The sequence below is a fragment of the Eupeodes corollae genome, chromosome 3 (assembly GCF_945859685.1).
Source record: "Eupeodes corollae chromosome 3, idEupCoro1.1, whole genome shotgun sequence".
Lineage (NCBI taxonomy): Eukaryota > Metazoa > Arthropoda > Insecta > Diptera > Syrphidae > Eupeodes > Eupeodes corollae.
Window position 1 is genome coordinate 89,575,681 of NC_079149.1, and position 23,145 is coordinate 89,598,825.

The 23,145-nt window shown below is 37.5% G+C and overlaps 1 protein-coding gene across 1 annotated transcript in view; it reads right to left on the reverse strand.

Moving 5' to 3' along the window:
- The window catches only part of LOC129951092 (CD109 antigen-like), a 28,232-nt gene extending 20,454 nt beyond the window's left edge, over positions 1 to 7,778 (reverse strand). The window contains exon 1 of the mRNA XM_056063101.1: positions 7,443 to 7,778. The gene's annotated coding sequence lies outside the window, so the exon portion shown is untranslated. The remainder of the gene's footprint in view (positions 1 to 7,442) is intronic.
- Positions 7,779 to 23,145: the final 15,367 nt, after the last annotated feature.

Consider the following 23,145-nt stretch of genomic DNA (forward strand, 5'->3'; position numbering starts at 1 on the left):
CTTGGTGATTGGTGGACGAAGAACCTTATTTGGGGCCTTTACCATTTTACAAGTATCGCAGTCACTCACGAATGCTTTTATGTCTTTAGCCATTTTTGGCCAGTAGTACTTATTTTTTAAATGACAATAAGTTTTCGTAAAACCACCATGACAACTGAGTTTAGATTCATGGACTGATTTAATACATTCGTAAGTGAGAGCATCTGGCAACCAAAGACGCCACAATGAATCCTCCTCCACCACATCGCCAGTCCTGAACCTTACTCTTTTGTATATATATTTTCCCGATACAACAAGGTCAGGAAGAGCAGATTGATTGGAAAGGATGCTCTTTCTCAACTGAGAATATTGTTCCGAATCGAATTCAACAGAATCAAGATCGATCTCTTTACCTATTGTTAAAGAATCTAGCTCTTCATAGTCAGCTTTTGAAAAGGTTAACTCTGCAGAAATCTCTTCCATCTCCATTCGCGACAGGACATCCGGCACTACGTTGAGGGACCCCTTTCGATGTTCAATTTTAAAATCATAGCCTTGTAATTCCAGGCTCCATCTAGCCAGTCGTCCGGATAACTCCTTCATCGACATCAGCCATTTTAGGCTAGAATGGTCTGTTATTATTTTGAAAGGTAATCCATCAACATAGGGCCTAAACTTCCTGACGCTTAATACAGCTGCAAGACATTCCTGCTCAGTAACTGTGTAATTTTTTTGCGCTTTGTTCAACTTTTTTGACATATAGGCAATAGGTGATTCGTTATCGTTCTCATCCAACTGGAAAAGAACACCACCCACTCCATCGGAAGACGCGTCGCACTGAATGACAAATTCTTTCGAAAAATCAGGTTGTTTTAACACTGGTGATGAGGAAAGTGCATCCTTAAGCTTGTTGAAAGCCAACACCGCTTCGGGCGTTAATTCAAATTTTGTCTTCTTCTTCAGACAATCCGTAAGTGGAGCGGTGACATCAGCGTAATTTCGAATGAATCGGCGATACCATCCGGTAAGACCGAGAAACCTTCGCACTTGTCGAATTGTTGTTGGAAGCGGAAAGTTGACCATTGCCTCCACCTTGTCAGGATTAGTCTTCAAAGTTCCTTGGCCGACAATATACCCAAGGAATTTTATCTCCCGCATGCAGAACTTGCTTTTGTCTAAGTTGATGGTAAGGTTCGCTCGACGGAGGCAAGCAGCGACTTCGGTAAGAATGCGCATATGAGACTTGAAGTCTGCAGTACAAATAAGCAAATCGTCTAAGTAAACAAACACATTATCACGGAGATGACTGGGCACCACTTGGTCGATAACTCGACACATTGTCTGACCCGCGTTACTAAGACCAAAAGGCATTACTCTGAACTGGTAGAGTGGCCTACCAGGCACTGCAAACGCGGTTTTCTCCCGAGACTTCTCGTCAAGAGGTATTTGCCAGTACGCGTCCTTTAAGTCGATCCCCGTGATAAAGTGAGTGTCTCTTATGCGACTCAATAAGCCTTCAACGTGAGGCAACGGATACGCATCCTTTACCGTGACTGCGTTAACTTTTCGAAAGTCGAGACATAACCGAACTTTACCAGGCTTTCGCACCAAAACGACCGGACAGCTCCATGGCGAATTACTGACTTCAATAACTCCAAGCTCTAACATGCGGTCCAATTCCTTGTACGCCTCTTCTTGACGAACCGGAGACAGTGGGTAATGTCGAGATTTAATTGGTACAGCGTTACCCGTATCGATTGTATGACATCCTAGACTCGTTTTCCCTAAGCCTAACACCATAAAGTTGGGAAACAGGTTTTTCACTTTATCTAACTGAAGTTTTTGTTCTGGAAGAAGATCTATTAGTTGGGCATCATCTTTAAAATTTACCTCCTCGTCACCATTGTCAATATTTCCTTCAATTTCACTGATTTCAGGCATTAAATGAAAATTTCGCCAAAAGTTCATCCCAAGGTAAAGCTTTTGAGTAAGGTTGGGGATTAGATAATAAGTAATTGGTTTGGTAACTCCGTTGTACGTTGTTGGAACTTCGCAATATCCCACGATATCATGCGATTTCCCATCCGCAGTCCGCACTGCGTTTTTATATGGAGTTACTTTTGCACCAATTTTCTTTACCAATACCCAACCATCTTTTCCAATAACGGAGATTGAAGCTCCGCTATCTAACAACCCGAAGACAGATTCATCGTATAGCTTTACGTCGGCATACATCCGACCATCTGAATTAGATGAAATTATAGTTTCGACAATTTGCTTACGAAATTTTTTTCGTTGTCGAAACCTTCGACGACACTTTTGAATATGAAAGCTTGATACATTATAGCCATGCCCAAAAATTCGAGCACGAACTTTGGCATAATTCATCTTGCGATCATGTAATGTTTGAAGATTAAACGCTTTAATGGGATAGGATGCAACTTCAGAATCTTCGACGTGACTTCGTTCCAAGATCTTGATTGGAACGTCTTTATCAGGAGCTTTACTTAAATTGTTGTTGGATGGAAATGATTTTATTGTTGGGAGTGGTTCGGAGCATTCCTGGTGGAACGAAGATCCCCACTCCTCCTCTCGTTCCCGTACAGGTTTCCCGAGTGTTTACCGCATTCCACAGTACTCACATCTTTTGCTCCACAAAAAAAGCAAAACAAATTTCTGGTTCTTGATGGACAGAAATGATACGCATGGCCTTTCTGGTCACAATTCCAGCAAACATAGTTTGCCGTTGAAGTTGCTTTTCGAGCACCTGAAAAAGCTGCAACTTCCTCAGCCTCGAAAGGTTCAACTTCTTGGTTTTCCGCAATAGTAATTTCATGTACTACTTTTGGTACTAAGGATCTTTTAGCTAAAAATCGCTCAGCCTCTCGCGCTTTATTTCTGAGCTCTTCAAGGCTCTTTACATTCGCAGCCAACAAGATTTCACCGAGTTTATCCTTAGTGTTGTTTCGAATAACGTTTATCATCTTCTTTTCGTCAAACGGTTCCATTAATCGGTCGTTAAGACCCGCTACAGCATGGTAAAAATCATCGAATGACTCCTTAGGACCTTGCCTTCGTGTAAGCAAACGCATATATATTTCGACATCACTTTCGAGTCTACCGAACTCCTTGTTCATTGCCGTTTTGACGTCACTAAATTTTGCATTGGGGTTTCTTTTAAGATATGCCCAAAACCATTTGTTTGGCCTACTTCCGGATGAGAGCAAAATTTGAAAATTTGCCATCATCTGTTCATCTGTATAACCAGAGGATTTTTGCATACGTTTGACTTTGAACAAAAATTCGGAAACATTTTCAGACCCATCATAGTTGATATTCCACCGATCAAGCCTACATCTATCTGGCGTGCTAAGCGAAGATGATGCTGCAATTGATTGCCTTGGCTCCGAGGTAAGAACTTCCGGCCCTCTATCAGCGTTTATCGAAAACGGATTAATATTCCTTGAATTATTTTTTTCTTGTTGATTGATACCAATCGACTCCAACTTTGCTATGACGTTATTCATAAAAACATTTAACGTCTGCATGAGCCTAACCTGATTACCAGTTATCGATGACTCTATGCGATCCAACAATTCATTTGTTTCATCTACTCTAATTGCATTATGGTTAGTGCCACCGCTTTCAGGAGCTTCACCTTCGGCTGTATCTTGTACCCTACCACCAATGTCAACATTTTCGTTTTCACTGTTCATGGTAGATGTTAAATCAGAAACAATTGAGTTAATATCTTCAGAAAAACTAAAAGTATTATTAAGATCAAAACGATCGATCGTATTTCTAAATCTTTGATGGAACTCCTCAAATTTAGCTTCGGTATACAAACTGACTTCCTGAAGTTTCTCTTGGAAAGACTTTCTTCTCTGTTTGCTCATACCTCACCCAGAATCTACCGAGTATACCCCTTCACTACGAAAAAAAAACTTCCGCTACTGACTCTTTGAATCCGAGAAAAAACTCAAGATCAATGAATTAATCAATTCGAAAACCCTCACCAGAAAAGGACACTCGAACTCTATTATGGTCCTAGTGCAGGTTGAACTAGGAAAATTCAAAAAAAATAAAAACTGTCTATTGAAAGTCTAAACCAAAGAAAATGCAATTTGCTTTGTGTGCTCAAAAATGTAAATAAAAAATGTACCTAATAGTAAAAGTATTAAACTGAAAAAAATATAATTTAAAAACTTGAGTACCAAAAAAAGTTCAAATTTCAAAATTATTTTCAAAGATAAAAAAAATGTACGTAATCTGTAATTCAATTCAAAGTAATTGTAATTCAATATTGTTTATATTTATATTCGATTATATTTCACAAAATCAACCCTTTTTCTAACAGGATGTTTAATATTAAACTAAATTTTAAAAATGATATCTCAACAAAAAAAAAATCAAATTGAAAATTAACTATAAGTTTTTGAGACGATAAGGAAAATTTCATAAGGATACGTGACCAAATTCAACATAAACATCCAGCTCCAAACCTGAAATTCTTGTTCGAACTTACCATCAAATATAATATTTTAAAGAAAAATAATTCAAAAATGTTTTCAAAATATATAAAAAAAATGTATTATGTTATTATATTAAGAAAATTTAAAATCTTCAAAATGATTGATTATTATTTAATATTGTGTTTATTTTCAAAATGTATCTTCATAAAAAAATAAAGGGATGAGAATCTGATAAGAGAAATAAACAGGAAAAGAAATGATAAAACGGAAAAGAAGCCGCGTTCTGCGAGCCAGATAATAAAACAAAATTAAAATAAACTACTTTAACTATTGTTGAAAAAAGGACTTGAGAAAAAAATGTAATCTTTGAGTTTCAGAACTCCAATGACGAATCACTAACTTCATCCTTGAAGGACTCTGAAACTCTCCGAAAATAAATGACTGCTGGAAGGACCTCCGAATACGCCTCTCCATAGACGGGTCTCTTCCGAGCATTAAGATTTGTTTAAAGTGTGTGCCACTTGTCTTGCTATTTGAGTTCCTTATCAAGAATACTCAAAGACTTAAACACTTGATTCACATCACTTTTTAATAAAAAAGAAAATTTTGATTATGTTTCACTTATGGCAACGCGGAACCAAATACCTTATATCCAGTAACCGGGACTCATAAAATCAACATAATCAAATTCGAATTTAAATGAAAAAAAAATTAAAGAATGTTAATAAATTATTTTAAAATAATGAAAAAAAACTAAATGAATTGGCTCAAAATAACTCTTTAGCCACTCTATCTTCAGAATTCAGATAGAGGGCTCCACGTTGCGGGCGCCATTTGTAACGAGCCGCTTTGCCTGTTTGGGGTCGTGACTGGCTTAATTGAACCCGTAGCTCAGCGGTTTCGAAGGTTCTTCGACCCAGGACTCATCACAAAAATAATGCCAGTCTAGCATCCCGGTGGTAGTGATGCGCGAGATATTTATCATAACCCTCCCTACCTGGTTGTCTTCCTCGCTAAGAACAACCCCATTCCTCGGCTTCTTTTCCTTATCACTTCTTCCCCATTTTCCCCTTACTCTCTCATCCCTTTAGAACCAAAACTTAAGCCATCATCTTCATGATTTTAGGCTTCATAAAAATTCCATCGCTTTTCTTTTTAAATAACAAATTTTTTTATTTAGATATTTAAATTTTAAAATGGTTTAATTTATAAACTGTATATATATATATTTATATGCATGTAGCAAAATTTAGATTTCTATTTAACACAAAAATTGATTTATTACTTTAAATCTTTTATTTAATTTTACATAACAAAATAAAGTGGCAATCATACGCCAATCAACCAAAATCTATCATTGATTCGATAAGAATCGTCTTCGATTTTATTACTAAAAATTGGATCTTCAAGATCTCTTTTACTTCTTGTTCTTTTAAACTCTAATTCAACTCCCCTTTATGCGGAACCCCCCCTTTGTTTGAAGTTATATATATACGAACGTATATCTTCTTTTTTTTTTTTTATTTTAATTCGTATATAGTATGTAAAAAAGGAAACATAATCGACTTACCCCGTTCTTCTGCTGTAGTGGCCACTGCTGCTGGAAGGCTGGGTCGACGAATTGTAATGATGGTAGATATATATACGTATATAAATTGTTCACTTTAACTAACTTCAAACAAACTATGTAAACTAATTGTATATTACGTTTCGCGGAACGTATCAAATCAAAAAAATTTCGTAATTGATTAATGATAATGATGTTACCACAAATTTAATTTACTAGTTAAGAAAATTTTTTAATTTTAAAACAAAAAAAAAATTTAACTTTAAAAAAAACACTATATGTATGTATTATATTAATTGGCTTCGAACTGCCTTATGTCTAACGGTGGGGTTTTGTGTCGGCGCCTAGACACTCTAGGCTACCGGGCTTCTATAGCTTGGGTGTGCTGAATGCTGAGTTTGAATCTGGCCACGCAATCCTGTTGATTTTTTTGTCATTGAACATTTATAGGTGTTTTATCCTTCAGGATACCTTTCGGGAGCTTGATAAAAAAAAGGATTTCTTTTAAATTTAAGCACAAAATGCAGATTCTTATATGCATGTAGTTCTATGTATGCATCTACGTGCATACATATATTACATATATATATAAATTGCAAATAATGTCGCCATTTACCTTGATGGGTGGATAATTAATTCCTTTTCAATTTCTTGCACACCAAAGTAATTTTTTTTTTTAAATAAAGAAACCAAATTCACGTAAAAAAAAACTTTAACGTTTAGTAGTTAAAATAATTAGAATATGACACTAATATTGGTAACAACTTTATTTTTTGTCATATAAGACTGCTCTTTATGTTTCTGATGTTTCTCTTCGGCTTTTAAAATTGAAAAAGGTCTAGGCTTCCTAGCCAACCTGCGGACTACCCGTTTTCATATAATAGAGAAAAGCTCCTATCCCGTTGATGGTTCTCCACTTCACCAACACACGAATCCCAGTTTTTATCTCACGCTTCTGAATCAGCGCGGATTGGTCTCTTTTTGTAAAGTGGAAATGTTGCTTCTTAGAAAATCTACTCAACCTAAGCTTCCTAACCAACATTTCCACTTTACCGCCTCCGTATCTGCAACGATTGCTACCAGCTATTAAGTGTTGCCTTCTTTTTGTTGCATACTTTAGGGATACCCGGTTTCGGTTATTTTGAAAATGAGCTTGTAGGTAACAAACATGCTAACGAAAGTGAACTTTGGCATGTCCATAGATACACATAGGAGTTGGTCAAAATGAAACTGAATCCTGAAGTGAATGAACTGCAAAACTAACCCCAGACACCGGTCAAAATGCTTCAAACTTTTTAAAAATTCGGCTTGGTCGATTTGAAATTGAATATCCAATGTAACCGCCACGATCTCAATGAACTAAGATTCACTTTTTAGGTAGGTATAAGTTTCAACTGAACTGAATAATTTATGTGAGTACTTACAAAGTAACGCGTGCCTTTCTGTTAAATTGAAAAATTGCATTTCCTGGAGCACGATCTTCTTCTGAGATTTGTTTTTCTTTTACAAAAAGCGGAAGATTATTGGAACAATCTATCAAATTTCAACATTGCATAAGTTGTACTTTAAAGTAACGAGAAAATAGGCCCGTCAAAAGATTTCATTCGGCCGAGGAATTAAGAACAAATGATTTTTTTATCTAAATATAGAACCACCGACACGACCGACGACAACGACCACCACCACAATTCACTGCGGAACTAAAATTGAAAAACCACCAGAGAGAATTTCAAGGAACAAATAACAAGAAACCAAACCAAAACCACCTACTCCGACTCCAATTAGAATACAAACTGTCGTGTCGAGTGGCAGTGGCAAGCAAAGCTGGCCAGACATGGTGCATACCTTTTTTTGTTTTTGAAAAGAAAAACAAAAAAACATTGAAGAGCATCGAAGCATAAACTGAACTCGAATCGAGGAGGTACAAATCTGCGGCACTCAGGTGTGTTCTAAATTACTATAAAAAAGAACCAGAAGCAACAAATAAAAAAAGATATAAAAGTCCATGGAACATTATTGAATATTTATTTCTGGATTTCGTAGTTTGTTTCATTCAGAAAGTTGAGGAATTTCTGGATTTATATTCAAGTGGATTTTTCCAACTTAAAAAAAAAAGCTTACCCCTTACAAATTTGACTTCAGATTACGTAGAATTCACATTCAAATTAACTTAACAACTTTGGAATACATTTTAATAACTTTATTTTTTTAATTAGTTTAAGTATGTTTGAATATAATATAAACAAATAAAATTAAAAGAAAATTCTTATTTGCCGGTTTGTCTTCGTTCGTTCTGTTGTTAAGGGTGCGATGTAAACAAAAGAAAAATACCAACTCAAGTGACACTTGAGAGAACTGTCAGTTGCTGAGTGGGAGATTTGTTCCACTTGCACAGGGTGACGAAAACAAAATTAAATGTCTTTAATAATTTTGTATTTTAATTTTTTTGTTGTGTTTATAAAATATATATAAAAGGACTGACGAAAAGTTTAAAAGAATTTAGAAAATTGTTAGTGTTATCTATAGCAATAATTATGATTCGAATTTCGACACGGTTTTTTTTTATTTACCTAATAGATATGTCCAAATAAATAATAATTATAGCACTTTTAGAGCGAGGAAACATTTACTTCTATTTTAAATTGATTTTCAAAGTTCACTTTTTCACATAAAAAACGCGAAAAATGGTTGATTTTGGCATTTCTGACATACCTAGCTGTTAGTTCGCCGTACTATCCATTAAAAAAAATAGTTTAAGGCTCAACAAAAAGAAATACAAAAACGTAGGTTTAAGTCCGAGAAGAAAATTTGTCTTTAGACTTAAACGTGTTTCCTAGCCTTTATATTTAAAACATGTTCTATTGAGACCCCTACCTAACTGTACAAAAATCAGAACGAAATTCGTGCTGTGATAATAGAAAGTCGTCCCATAATTACTAAGCCTTAAAGATAATATGACAAATTTTAAAACCTTTTAACATCTTACTATCTCTTCATTTTTTTTAAAAGTAAAAAACTCGGAATGGCTACTTTTATATTTAATAATTGATATGATATTTGTCAATTAATCGTATAAAAGTAACTGATGGAATTTATTTTTATTTCACGAACTGTAAGAGGAATTAGCAATTTACGAAAATAAAGGTTTTACATTTATCAATTCACTTAATAAACAGCTAAATCTTTAGAAATATATTTCTTAGTAAAATATTAAGACCTTAACAATAGAATTTAATTTTGACACTTAGTTTTAAATAAGTTATTGTATATATGTTTATTTCATTTTAATGTATTCCGTTACATTTTTAAGTCTACTTTCACTTTTTCAATGCTTTAAAAATTGTTTTCACTTTAAAAATGTAAAAAGATGACAGAATCTAAGTTTCAGCTGCCCAAATAGCTTGATATTCAAAACAACATCTTTTATTAACAAAATCTGTTTAATAAAGATGAGAATTCAAGGCACAATAACAGAGGAAAACACCATTTTGAAATCTTTATTAACCGCGGCAATACACAACTCAATGGAGCTTCTTCCTTAGGAATGTGGATAATTAAGTTGAATTAACAACTCTGTGTAATAAAAAACAGATGATAATTTAGTTACCAAAAGAATTAAATTTGACTGAGAGCAACAAAAAGTTGTTTGGGATAGTTTTATAAAAAAAAAGTTTATCAGTTGTCGTTTTAAATTAAAAATCAACCAGTAAATGTCTTTTTTTTTGTTTTAAACATCAATGATTTATTCAGTTTCTGTAGAAAGTTTTGTGTTCACATTGAAACAATTAAAAATTTAGGTATTTAAAGGCATTTATATGTTAGTAGGAACTCAATTGCCAAAGAACTATTATATACGTCTGAATTCATTTATCAATAAAAGCGCAAAATGTAGTAATCTATCTTTCCAATTGAATCACCCTACAGTAAAAATATATTTATTTAAACCATTACCAACTTCACACAATAGAAGCACAAGTACAGTTCGAAACTGAATTGCTGCAGGTGTTTATTTGTACAACAGAGCTTGTTAAACTGTGTCAATTTGAATAATAGGGGTTGTCGCTGTTGAATTTAAATTTTGAAATATACGTTAAGACGGTTAAAAGATTTTGAATGTTGATAGCCCACAAAGTATATCAGCCCTCAGTACACATAACTCAACGTTATACTCTATGTATAATTAGGATGAAAATGAGTTTCCTTTTTTTTCGTTTAGGTATAAATTGAGTAAAATTATCACCCCAATTTGAATTTTGTATATTAAAACAACTGTAATCGTAGTTATACTTTAATATCCATCCATTTCATTTCAGTTAAAAATTCTTTGAAGGTTATTAGCGGCATGTTGGTATTTTATTATTGTTTTGAGAAAAGAGATTATGATTTTGTCTTTTGTACAGGCCGGCTAAATATTTTCAATTTCGATACCATAGAATTTTAAACTTCCGGAACTCACCGTGCATGACGAATATTTTATAGGAATTTTATGCTAATTTTAAGTAAAATTAGCAAACATGTTTAACAAATGCAAAATTAGGGGAATAATACCTATTTGCATACCAAGACATTTCAGTTCGTGCGAAATGGTTTACTTTATTTACTGACAGGGTTCGTGATACAACATAGCTACAAAGGAACGAACATTTCTTTCAAATGGTTAATTTTTTTGGTGAAATTCCGGTGAGTTATAAAAATTGTATATACTGAACATTTTATATGATGTTCAAATGGTAGACATGTGCATTCAAGAGGACACAAGGGTCCACAGGTTTTTCTCAAAACCGACCTTTGTCTATCAACTCCTACTCTCACCTCCCCGCGGTGAACAGCGGGTGCCTAGTACCTCAACTGGAGATTGGGTTCCAACCCCAGTGGAAAGTTGTTGGGGGCAGCAAACTAGAGAGGGGTGAGAGGTGTTTCCACTAAGGCACCTCTCCTTATCCAGGCGGCAGCGGACGAATTCTCGAGATGGAATCAACGGTGGAGTCTACAGTTCCAGTAAGGTTGAACTTCTTAGTGAACACCTTATAGGGCTTCTTCGACATATTCGGAGCCCAGGCCTGTAAGGAGCGGTTTATCCGACTCCCTTTCCTTGAAGTTATACTAAGGATCTGGCCCTCCAGGTTGGGGGTTGTGCCGTCGGGGTGACTTCCTGGCCACGTAAAAACATCATAGTTTCGAAGCAACAACAAGCCTCGGATACGGACGGATTCACTGTTGACAACCGACGCAAACGAAATAAGGACAACGAACTTCGGATATGTACGTGGAATGTTAGGTCCCTTAACAGACCACGTGCAGCCGAACAATTAGCGGAAGCCCTAAACTGCTGCAAGGCAGATATTACAGCCATCGAAGAAGTGCGATGGGATGGACAGGGCAAACGCAAACTAAAAGACTGCTACGGCGACTGCTACCGAGAACAAAGACAGCGTCTATTTGGGTGTGGATTTGTTGTTGGAACTAGGCTCAGGCAAAAAGTCTTGAGTTTCAACAGTGTGAGTGAGCGCATCACGACAATACGCATCAAGGCTAAATTGGCCAACACAAGCCTAATATACGCGCATGCCCCAACAGAGGAGAAAGATGAAGACACCAAAGACATATTCTTTGCCCTGGCTATGGCATTAAAATTGTCTTAGGAGATTTTAATGCCAAGCTAGGAAGAGAAGACATCTTTCGTGGCATACTCGGGAGATACAGCCTGCACGGAACTACCTCCGACAACGGATTCAGGCTGGTCGATTTCGCTGCGGGGCGAGTGGTTCTGGTAGCTAGTACGCAGGTCACGCATCTTAATATCCACAAGGGGACATGGAAATCTACTGATCAATCAACCGTCAATCAGATTGACCACATTGCGATCGACGCACGACACTTCTCCAGTATCCAGGATATCCGAACATTCCGAGAGGCCATCATTGACTCGGACCACTACCTCGTTGTAGCCAAGGTACGGCTACGGATATCCCGATCCAAGCCACAACAAGGAAGTACTGTGAGAAGATTCGACGGATTCGACGTTAGACGGCTACAATCACAAGAGACTGCCATGTCCTTTTCCGATCGAGTCTCTAATTACATCTTAAGGAGTCCTATGCTGCCTGCATTAAGCATTGAAAACCAGTGGCAACATTGCCTTGCAGCCAAGCAAGCGCACGCAGCGAAACAAGAGGCATACAAAACGGCGCTGCACAAAAGGACTAGAGCTGCTCGCGAGCTCTACGAGCAGAAGAGGAGAGAGGAACACCGGCTTCTTAGACGGAAAAAAAGAGAGCATGAAAAGTGCGTGATCGAGGAGATAAAGAGATGTCAAAACAGGAATGAGGTTCGTTAATTGTACCAAAAGGTAAAAAAAACCTCAAAAGGGTACCTGCCACGAACCGAAGCCTGGAAAGAGCATCAGGGGAACATTGTAGTAGAACCACAGTCGATGCTGAGAATATATATCCAAATTATATAACGGCGATGACGAACCGAATTCCTCTGTAAGGGAGATAGAACCACTCAACCTCAGCGACACAGACCAACAATTCCGCCTACCCGACCTTGACGAAGTGAAGATAGCTATATCTAAGCTGAAGTCAAACAAATCTGCTGGAGCTGACAGCGTCGCTGCCAAACTATTTAAAGCAGCAGGCGATGACTTGGTAGGGAGCATGCACCAACTCATCTGCAAAATATGGTCGCAAGACTGCATGCCCGACGAGTGGAATCTCAGCATAGTATGCCCGATACATAAGAAAGGAGATCCTCTAAATTGCGCCAACTACAGAGGCATCAGTCTCCTTAACATTGCGTATAAGATCCTCTTTGCCGTATTATGTGAACGTCTGAAGCCATTCGTCAACAACCTGATTGGTCCTTATCAGTGTGGCTTCAGACCAGGAAAGTAAACTGTATACCAAATATTCACACTACGCCAGATCTTGGAAAAACCCAGGAGCTTCAAATCGATACCCACCATCTCTTTATCGATTTTAAAGCCGCGTATGACAGCATCTATAGGGAAGAGTTCTACCGAGCAAAGTCTAGTTTTGGCATCCCTGTCAAACTTATCCGTTTGTGCAGAATGACCATGGAGAATGCACGGTGCTCTATCAAGGTCGGAAAAGATCTTACCGATGCATTCGATGTCAAAAAAGGTTTTAGACAAGGCGATGCACTGTCATGCGACTTCTTCAACATCGTTCTGGAAAGAATTGTGCAAAACTCAACCGTCAACACTAGAGGCACAATCTTCTAAAGGTCCAAGCGTGATGTCAGTGGAGCGTTTTTCAGAATTGCGACGGAAGCGAAGATGATGGGTTTAGTAGTCAAAGAGGGCAAGACCAAGTATATGCTGTCACCAAAAAAGGACACTGCACCACGACGTCTTGGACAAAACGTCACCATGGACAGCTATAACTTTGAGGTAGTTAAATACTTTGTCTACCTAGGCACCGCTATTAATGCAGACAACGACACCAGCGCTGAAATCAAACGAAAAATAACTCTTGCAAATCGCTGCTTCTTTGGACTTAGAAGGCAATTGAGAAGTAAAGTCCTCTCTCGAGCATCTATCTTGAGATAAGCTTTTTTAAACCCTCAAAAAAATAAGTTTCCTCTTTCCATACAAAATACCCATTTATTGCCGACTTGAGTTCTTCATCATCCGAAAATCTTTTTCCACGAAGACATTTTTTCAAATCCGGAAACAGGAAGTAATCACTAGGGGCAGGGTCTGGACTATAGGGTGTATGTTGAATTTCTTCAAAACCACAATCTCGCACAGCAGCCTTGGAAACTCGCGCCGTGTGAACAGGAGCGTTGTCATGAAGAAGCAACACATCCGCTGCGAGTTTACCCCGACTTTTCTTTTTAATTTCCTCCCGCAAATTATGCAAAGTGGAAGCGTAGGATTTGGCGTTGATGGTTTCACCTTTTTTTGTACTCAATGAGTAAGATTCCCTTTGAGTCCCAAAAAACTGTGGCCATGAGCTTCCCGGCAGACGGAGTGACTTTGAACTTCTTCAGGGGGTCTGTTCCTTTTTTATGCCACTGCATGGACTCTTGTTTGCTTTCAGGGTCATAGTGGTGAACCCATGTTTCGTCCCCAGTAACAATCCGATGCATAACACCGTCCGCGTTTTCACTACACATCTCCAAAAGCTCTCTACAGCATGCGATTCTCACTTTTTTCTGAGGCGCTGTGAGCATTCGTGGCACCCACCTTGCACTGACCTTTGAAAGGTTAAGATGGTCATGAAGGATGGTGTGAATGGTACCAGTCGAAAGCTTGGTGATCTCTGCCATCATTTTCACCTTTATTCGGGCATCCTCGAGAACAAGTTTTTCGACTTCTTTGATGCTTTCTCCCGTCCAAGCACTAGGCGGGGTGCCGGAGCGGGGGTCGTCTTCAATGCTCTCTCTCTGCCTCTCTTGAACTCACTTGACCACTTTTGCACAGTTGATATTGAAGGTGCGGAACCCTGGTAAACTGCCACCATTTCTTCGTGAATAGTTTTTTTGACTTTTTCCTTGCTTAGTGAGAAATTTAATTACAGCGCGATGCTCAATTTTCACCATCATCGTCTCAGTTGCCATTATGATTCTGTTTAAATAGAGATTTAACGGTAAATAATAATCACATTTATATGAAATTTTACATGAATGCACTAAAATAATAGTATTACTTGATAAATAAGTCAATTTAAATATATAACCACAGCTTCACCCCGATACCGAGAATATATTGAACGCCCCTCGTATAAGAGACTCATCATCCCAGTTCTCATTTATGGCGCTGAGGCCTGATCCCTGTTAAAGATAGATGAGAAAGTCTTAGGATGCTTCGAGAGAAAAATTCTTAAGGTGATTTTTGGTCCCGTACGCATAGATGGAGAATAGAGGAGAAGATATAACGACGAACTGTAAGGTTGTACACCGACACTGACCTAGTTAGCAGAATTAAAGTCCAACGGCTTAGATGGCTAGGTCATGTAGAGCGGATGGACATCAACGCTTCAGCCCGGAAGGTCTTCGAATCCAATCCCGAGGGACGGCGCAGTAGAGGAAGACCGCGACTCATGTGGCGCACCCAGTTGGGAGAGGACCTCAACCAACTTGGCGTGCGAAACTGGAGACAGCTAGCTAGGGACCGAGCTGGCTGGAGACGCATGTTGGTTGAGGCCCAGGTCCTCCCGGACTGTAGCGCCACCTTAAGTAAGTAAGTAACTATGGTAGAGAAGTCGAAAAAGGGGTTCAACGATTCCGTCCGTCGGTCTGACCTTCCCCCTACAGCCTAAACCATTGAGTCGATTAAGTTAAAAGTTGAAAGTTAGGGTTTTAAGCAGATTTGCGTTAGACTTTTCTTTCACTTGTTTTAAGACTAAAAATATCAGCATCAGTGGCAGGTCGTGAATTTTATCTTGTTAACATAGCAATAGCAATTTAATCGATACCAAATAACTGAAGAACCTATAATGCACATTGTGATTTCAATCATAAAATTAGTATGAACTTGAAAAAATATTCAAGTATTTTTATAATTAACTAAAAGCAACAAAGCTATTATTGAACTCGAATATTTTGCGTTCAGAATAATTTTATTCGACGAAGAATATGGTTTTTGACATCTGCTAGTGCACGGATGGGAAGTTATCAGCCTGATTTTAGCTTCTCATAGGAAGTTATTGGACAGGTTCAGACAATATAAAAGACTCCATTTGCAGTCAACTGCATTCTTTGAATGTAAATTTTGATTAAAGCGGTTAGTTAGTTTTTCAAATAATACAAATTTCAAACTTGGAACTATACTTTATTAACCTCTACCACCGATTCATTCAAAACACTACTCAAGCAAGCTACAAGTGCATCACGAATTACATTTTGGGCCTTCCCATAAATCAAAATTAAAGCTCACTTAAATATTTAAAAATATTTTGCCATACTTATAAACAATTTAATAGTTAGGTTAAGAGATAACGTCCAGTTAAATTTATTGTTGAGAAACTGAACTATAAACGGACAGTTAAATTAATGGTTTGCAATGTCGGTCGTTTTGACAGCACACGCAACAAATACTTTTCAGGTCACAAGAGCTGAGATTTGTTGTCTGCTGATTCTTCGTGGCAATATTTTATAAAAAAGTAAGTCGAATAATACTTGTTAACTACTCATAGGAAGATATTGTAATGGGTCCGACTAGTCAAATTGAAAATTTTGACATTTCTGGACGTTTCAAGGTCCCTAGAGTCGAAATAAAAGATTTTTAGAAAGATGTCTGTGCGTGCGTCTGTACGTACGACCGTACGTTCGCGACGTTTTTTTCGTCCTCCATAGCTCAAGAACCAGAGGAGATATCGATATCAAATAAATTTTGTTCTACAGATAATAAGGCAGAAAGATGCAGAAAGGACTCTCAAGAAAATTGCGTTGGTGGTTTTTTTTTACCATAGCAGTTTAAATAAAGGTGAACATTTTGGTTAACAATAAATATCTTACGAACCAAAAACGCTAGAGACTTAAATTAAATTTTATATAATATATTGTAAGGTGATATCAAAGAAGTATATTTTTTTGAAAAAAATCCATTTGACGTCTTTTTTTATAAATCAAAAAAACTGAAAAAAAATTGTCACCTCAATAATTTTACCACTAAAATATGATTTCATCTCCAAAACAATTTTGTGCAACGAAGAATAATGTTTTTGACATCTGATAAAATTTTGAGAAAAATCTAATTGACAGTTTTTTTTTATAAAAAATAAAAATCTTATAAAAACATTACTCAAAGTTCGTAAAAATTGAATTTCGATTCAAATATCTTTTCAAAAACTTGAAATTTAGGCTTCAAACTTATTTTATCTTATAAAAAATATTGTTTTCAACAATTGGACATTTTTTGAGAAAAATCGAATTGACAGTTTTCTTACAAAAAATTAAAAACCGAAAAAAAATTAACAAAAGTTGGTTAAAATTGATTTTCGACTCAAATATCTTTTAAAAACTTTGAGATAATAGCTTCTTACTAATTTTCACTTATAAGAAATATTGTTTTCAACAATAGGACATATTTTGAGAAAAATCGAGTTGACAGTTTTCTTACAAAAAATAAAAACCTGAAAAAAATGCATAAAAGTTGGTAAAAATTGATTTTCGACTCAAATATCTTTTCAAGACTTTGAGATATTGGCTTTAGACTACTTTTATCTTTCAAAAAATATTGTTGTCAACATTCAGTTAAAGTTTGAAAAAAATTGAATTGACAGTTTTTTTTACAAAAAATAATACCTTAAAAAAAAAACAACACTAAAACTTAGCTTTTCAAAAATTAAAAATATTGGCTTCAAACTTATTTTATTTCACAGAAAATATTGTTTTCTATATTCAGTGATTTTTATATAAAAATCAAACAGTCCGTTTTATCATAAAAAATAAAATATAGGAAATATTTGTAAACAGACTTCTTGGATACTTGAGCAAGTTCGTACGAAACAGTGGTTTACGGTATTGGGAGAACAGAGAAAAATATTGAAAAATATTATTTATCTCACACAAAATATTGTTAAAGTTTTAAACAAGACAAATCGACAGACGGGATGGGAAGTTATCAGTGTGGGTCGCATCCCAGTCTATTTTTAAAATTTGTATTGTGATGACAAACATTTTAATTTTTTGTGTTTTGTGAACTTAGGAAGGCCACGACTAATGACTAATTGGACACAATTTTTCTCTTAGTCGATTTGAAGTGTAATTACGAAAATATATCTATTCAAGAGTCAGGGCAATTGAGTCATATTATTTCAATTGTCTCGATTTGATGTGAACTTGTTGTAATATAAACTCTTGGGTATTGTACTCATGCATCGATATGAACCTACGTAATAAGTTCTCACACTACCTTTTGATTAAGCACCGTCTTATTCGGTTTTGAAAAATTCCCTCAACAACCTCTCATCATCAAAATCTCGTTCCAAAAAAAAAAGAAAAGTTCTTGAAAAATGTGTCTCTTGCCATTATATACATTCATACATTATCTTCTATATTCTCCGCAGTAATTGGCGGCGTCATCGTCTTATCTTGAATGTCGTCGTCGTACCTAAGAGTATATACGCTAAACTTACTCCTTGTCGATTACAACATCACATCGGCCACAAATCCTGCAGATAATTTTCCATTCAACATAAATTCTTGAGGTTTATCTACATACCTACATACATATATTGAATGTAAATATCTACCTTGCCTATATACCTAGGTATAAGACTCTATTATGTCAGGTGCAAAAAGGAAGGAGGAAACGATTTATCCCAGACACGGTTGAGTGGTTAGTTTATGTATCATACATGAACGAATACCTGAAAACTTTATCAACGTTAAACTACATAACTCTATGTCATATGTATGTCTGGATTTGATTGTGTCCTATAAAATAAGGACTTCTTCATCTTTGGTTAGAAGCTTAGAAGTGAGTTGTCTTACATACAATTGTGGGAAGGAGTAACCACCACAAGATTATCCAGTTTCAGGAATCAACGTCAACGGTTGATCCATTGCTGGAGCTGAGTATAACAATATTCCAGAGGCTCGAATTAAAAAAAGGGCCCCTAACAATATTAAGGTTGATTGAATCAGAATAACACTTTTACGAAAAAGACTTAGTAACCAGTTATAGCTATTAGGTATTGTTTTCATAATTGGAATTTTTTGACAGGTTGGTTATTGCTTAAATTAAAAATGTCTATCATTGAACACAAATTTCCTGAATGGAATCAATTCATTAGCGGTTAGAGTTTATTTTGACTCCAAACATTACAAATTTTAAACTTATCAATCTCGAAACAGAAATGAAAACTAATGATAGCTTTAACTGGCCTTTTATATATTCTATAAAGCTAACCCAGCCATGGCTGTAATGTAAGTCTATAGTGTGATATTATATAATGAGAAACAGAAGGGAAGTTGGTATTTAATATGTCAAGTCATTTAAATTCTTGCCTTGGTAACTTTAACAAAGTCACCTCAGTTTGTTGGTGTACGTACCTACCATATAGCCTTACAATAACCAACAACGTATATTGTGTGTAATAGTTCATGACAAGGACTAAAGCTAAGTAATTGATGATCATGGAAGTTCCATTTGTTAATTTATACACAAGTGGTCTATTCATCCTGACACCACCACACACTATCGCTAACCATATTATTTCGTGGTTTAACAAGAACTAAACTACCCAAAGAAGACCCAACCTATTTAAGTTTCAAGTTGACATACAGTATGAATTTACCTTATTATGATGCTCAATAAAATTTGAAACTGTCTACCTCTGCTGTCCTCTATGTTTCAATTTCAAAGTCTAATTGGACATGTTCAATTGTTATTGGGAAGGATTTTCATATTCAGTATTAACAAACCTGTAAATTGGATAGGCTACTTTAACCAAATCTTATGCGGTCAATAAATTTTAGCATGAAATACTAAAGGAATAAAGTTTAAAATATGTAAGCGTAGCAATCCTAATTTGAGAAGCGGACCAATAAAGGGATTGCTTCGACAAATAAGAATCTAGCACATTTATGAAAGATTTGCAGTACGGCTTTCATATCAATTAGTGCTCTACTGAACTCAAGGTTCGTTTTTTCGCGCAGTATTGGAAAATTCCTTTCTAAGTTTTAGTATAATATTAAAACACTTGAGATGGTTCTAAGATTTCAGAATGGTTTGATAAGTTTGTAGGTGTACCACAGGCATGCATTGTGAGTACTATTCTGTTCACCTTGTGCATTGACGATGTAGCTGATATTCTTCCAGGTGGCGTATAGCTTAACTACAACCAAGCGTTCGGTCGTACCGACTTTGACATATTGAATAGAATGGATTCTTATGAGGCAATCTGAAATGTAAATTTAAACTTTGGGCTCGCTTTACGAGTAGATCGTAAATATTGAAAGTTTGAGCTCAGCACCCGAAAAGATGTATTTTTTACTTTGTCGCGCTTTGATAGCTGACAACTATTTAGTGGTTTTCCTTCTGTTGTTATTTACTTAGTTAAGGTGGATCTACCGTCCTGTGTGAACTAGGGCCTCACCCAACAAACTTCTCCATCTAACTCGGTCCCTGACCCTAGCTAGATGTCTCCAGTTTCGCGTTAATAGTTGGGTGAGGTTATTTTTCACTTGTGTGCGCCACCTGATCCGTGTTCTTCTACCTACTTCGCTGTCCTGTACGTGTACATTCGAAGACTTTCCGGGCCAGAGCATTGGTTTCAATGATCTCTACTTGACCCAGCCATCTTAGTCGTTGGACTTTTATCTTTTTGGCTAAGTCTACGTCGTTGTACAGTCCGTACAGTCCGTACAGCTCGTCATTCCATCTTCTCCTCCACTCCTCTTCGATGCATACTGGACCGTAGATAACACGAAGAACTTTTCTCTCGAAGCGAACCAAGGTGCTTTAATCCGCTTTTGTCATAGTCCATGATTCTGCACCGTATAGCAGGACGGGGATGATAAGGGTTTTATATAGCAACACTTTGATCCCTCGAGAGAGGACTTTACCACTCAATTGATTTCTTATTCAGTGTTTGATCTCAGCGCTGGGGTTGTTTTCTGCGTTTACAGCGGAGCCTAGGTAGACGAAGTCCTTGACTACCTCAAAGTTATGTCTGTCGATGGTGACGTTTTGACCAAGACGTCGGTGTTGTATGTCCTTTCTTGAAGACAGCATGTACATTGTTTTGCCATCATTAACCGTAAAACCCATTTTTGCTGCCTCTGGCTCAATACTTACAAAAGCCTCATTGACATCACGCTGAGTTCTTCCGATTATGTCAATGGCATCAGCATATGCCAGTAATTGGACAGACTTTTGAAAGATAGTGCCTTTAGTGTTGACGTGTGAGTTCTGCACTATTTCTTCAAGCACGATGTTAATAAAATCACATGACAGTCAACTTGTCTAAAAACCTTTTTTGACATCGAAAGGTTCTGTTAAGTTGTTTCTAACCTTAAGCGTGAATTCTCTATGGCCATACTGCACAAACGGACGAGTTTGGCAGGGATTCCAAAACTATACATGACTCTATACAGATGCTGTCATCTGATCAACTGTGAACTTTGCTTATCTAAAACCACACTGGTAAAGACCTAGCAGGTTGTTGACAATGGGCTTAAGACGTTCACATATTTTGGCAGAGAAGATTTTATAGGCGATGTTAAGTAGACTGATTCCTCTATAGTTGATGCAGTTTAGAGGGTCTCCTTTTTTCAGGAGCGGGCAAACAATACTGAGGTTCCATTCTTAGGGCATGCTTTCTTGCGACCATATCTTACAGATAAGTTGGTGCATGCTCCTAACCAACTTATCTCCAGCTGCTTTAAATAGCTCAGCATTCAAGCCATCCGCTCCAGCGGCTTTATTAGAATTCAGCTTAGATATGTCAATCTTTACTTCGTCTAAGTCGGGAGGACGGGATTGCTGGCTTTCGTCGTCTATGTTGAATGGAAAATCCTGCCTGACAACTGGATTCAGTTCGATGACCCCGTTATACAGTCTGCAGAAGTGGTCCTTCCATATCCTCAGCATTGACTGTGGTTCCCTCTATGATGTTTCCATATTCGTCTGTGCAGCCTTCAGTTCTAGGTTTATGTACCTGTGAATTTCGTTTCTCCTGTTCATAAAAGTTTCGAACTTCATTCCTGCTTTTAAACCTCACAACATCTTCGACCGCACGCTTCTCATGCCATCTCTTTTTCCTTCTGAGAAGTCGGTGTTCCTCTCGCCTCTTCTGCTCATAGAGCTCATTAGCAGCTCTCGTCCTTTTATGCAGCGCCGCTTTGCGTGCCTGTTATTGGCTGCATTTGCCTGCCGACATTCCTCATCAAACCAGGGGTTCCTTGTTGGTGGCTGTTTGAAACCCAGCACATCAGAGGCGGCTTCTCTGATTGCATCTTGGCAATGTTGCCACTGGTTTTCGATACATTGTGTTGGCGGCAGAGAACTTCGAGAGAGGTTATTTGTAGCTCGGTCGGAAAAGGATTTGGCGATCTCTGGTCATTATAGCCGCTCTACGTTGTATCTTCTCCGAGCACCTCCTTGTTTTGCCTTGGGTCTTGAAATCAGAAGTGCAACCTTGGCTACAACGAGGTAGTGGTCCGAGTCGATGTTAGCTCCTCGGAAAGTTCGTACATCCATAATGCTGGAAGCGTGTCTGGGGTCGATCGCAATATGGTCAATCTGGTTGACGGTAGATTGATCTGGAGAAGTCCAAGTTCCTTTGTGAATGTTGAGGTGTGGAAAACGCGTACTGGCTACGATGACGTTTCGCCCCGCAGTAAAATCTATGAGCCTGAATCCGTTGTCGGAAGTGTTGTCGTGCAGGCTGCTCTTCCCGATTATTCCAACAAAGATGTCTTCCCTTCCTAGCTTGGCATTAAAATCGCCCAGGACTATTTTGATATCGAAGCTAGGGCACTACTCATATGTTTTGTCTAGGAGCTCAAAGAACATATCTTTCGTTTTGTCGTCTTTCTCTTCTGTGGGGGCGTGCGCGCATATCAGGCTAATGTTGCCGAATTTAGCCTTGATGCGTATGGTCATGAGGCGCTCATTGGTGCACGTATAGTTCAAGACTTCTTGCCTAAGTCTGGCTCCAATGACGAAGCCGCATCCAAATTATCGCTGTCGGTTTTCGTGGTAGCAGTCACCATAGTAAGTATCGCAGTTTTCATCCTCTTTTTGCCCGGCCCATCCCATCGTACTCGTATTTCCTGGATGGCGGTGATGTCTGCTTTATAGCAGTCTAAGGCCTCCGCTAATTCTTCGGCCGAACGGGGTCTGTTAAGGGACCTACATATCCAAAATTCGTTGTACTTAATTCGTTTGCGTTGGTTGTCAACAGTAAATCCGTCCGAATCAGAGGCTTGTTGGTGCTTCGCAACTATGAAAACTTTTACGTGTCCAGAAATTCACCCCGACGTCACAACCCCCAACATGGAGGCCAGATCCTAAGTATAACTCCAACCGCTCCTTATAGGTCTGGGCTCCGAATAAAACGAAGAAGCCCTATAAGAGGCTGGGATGCAACCCACACTGATAACTTCGCATCCCGTCTGCCGATTTGTCTTGCTTAAAAGTTTGTCTAT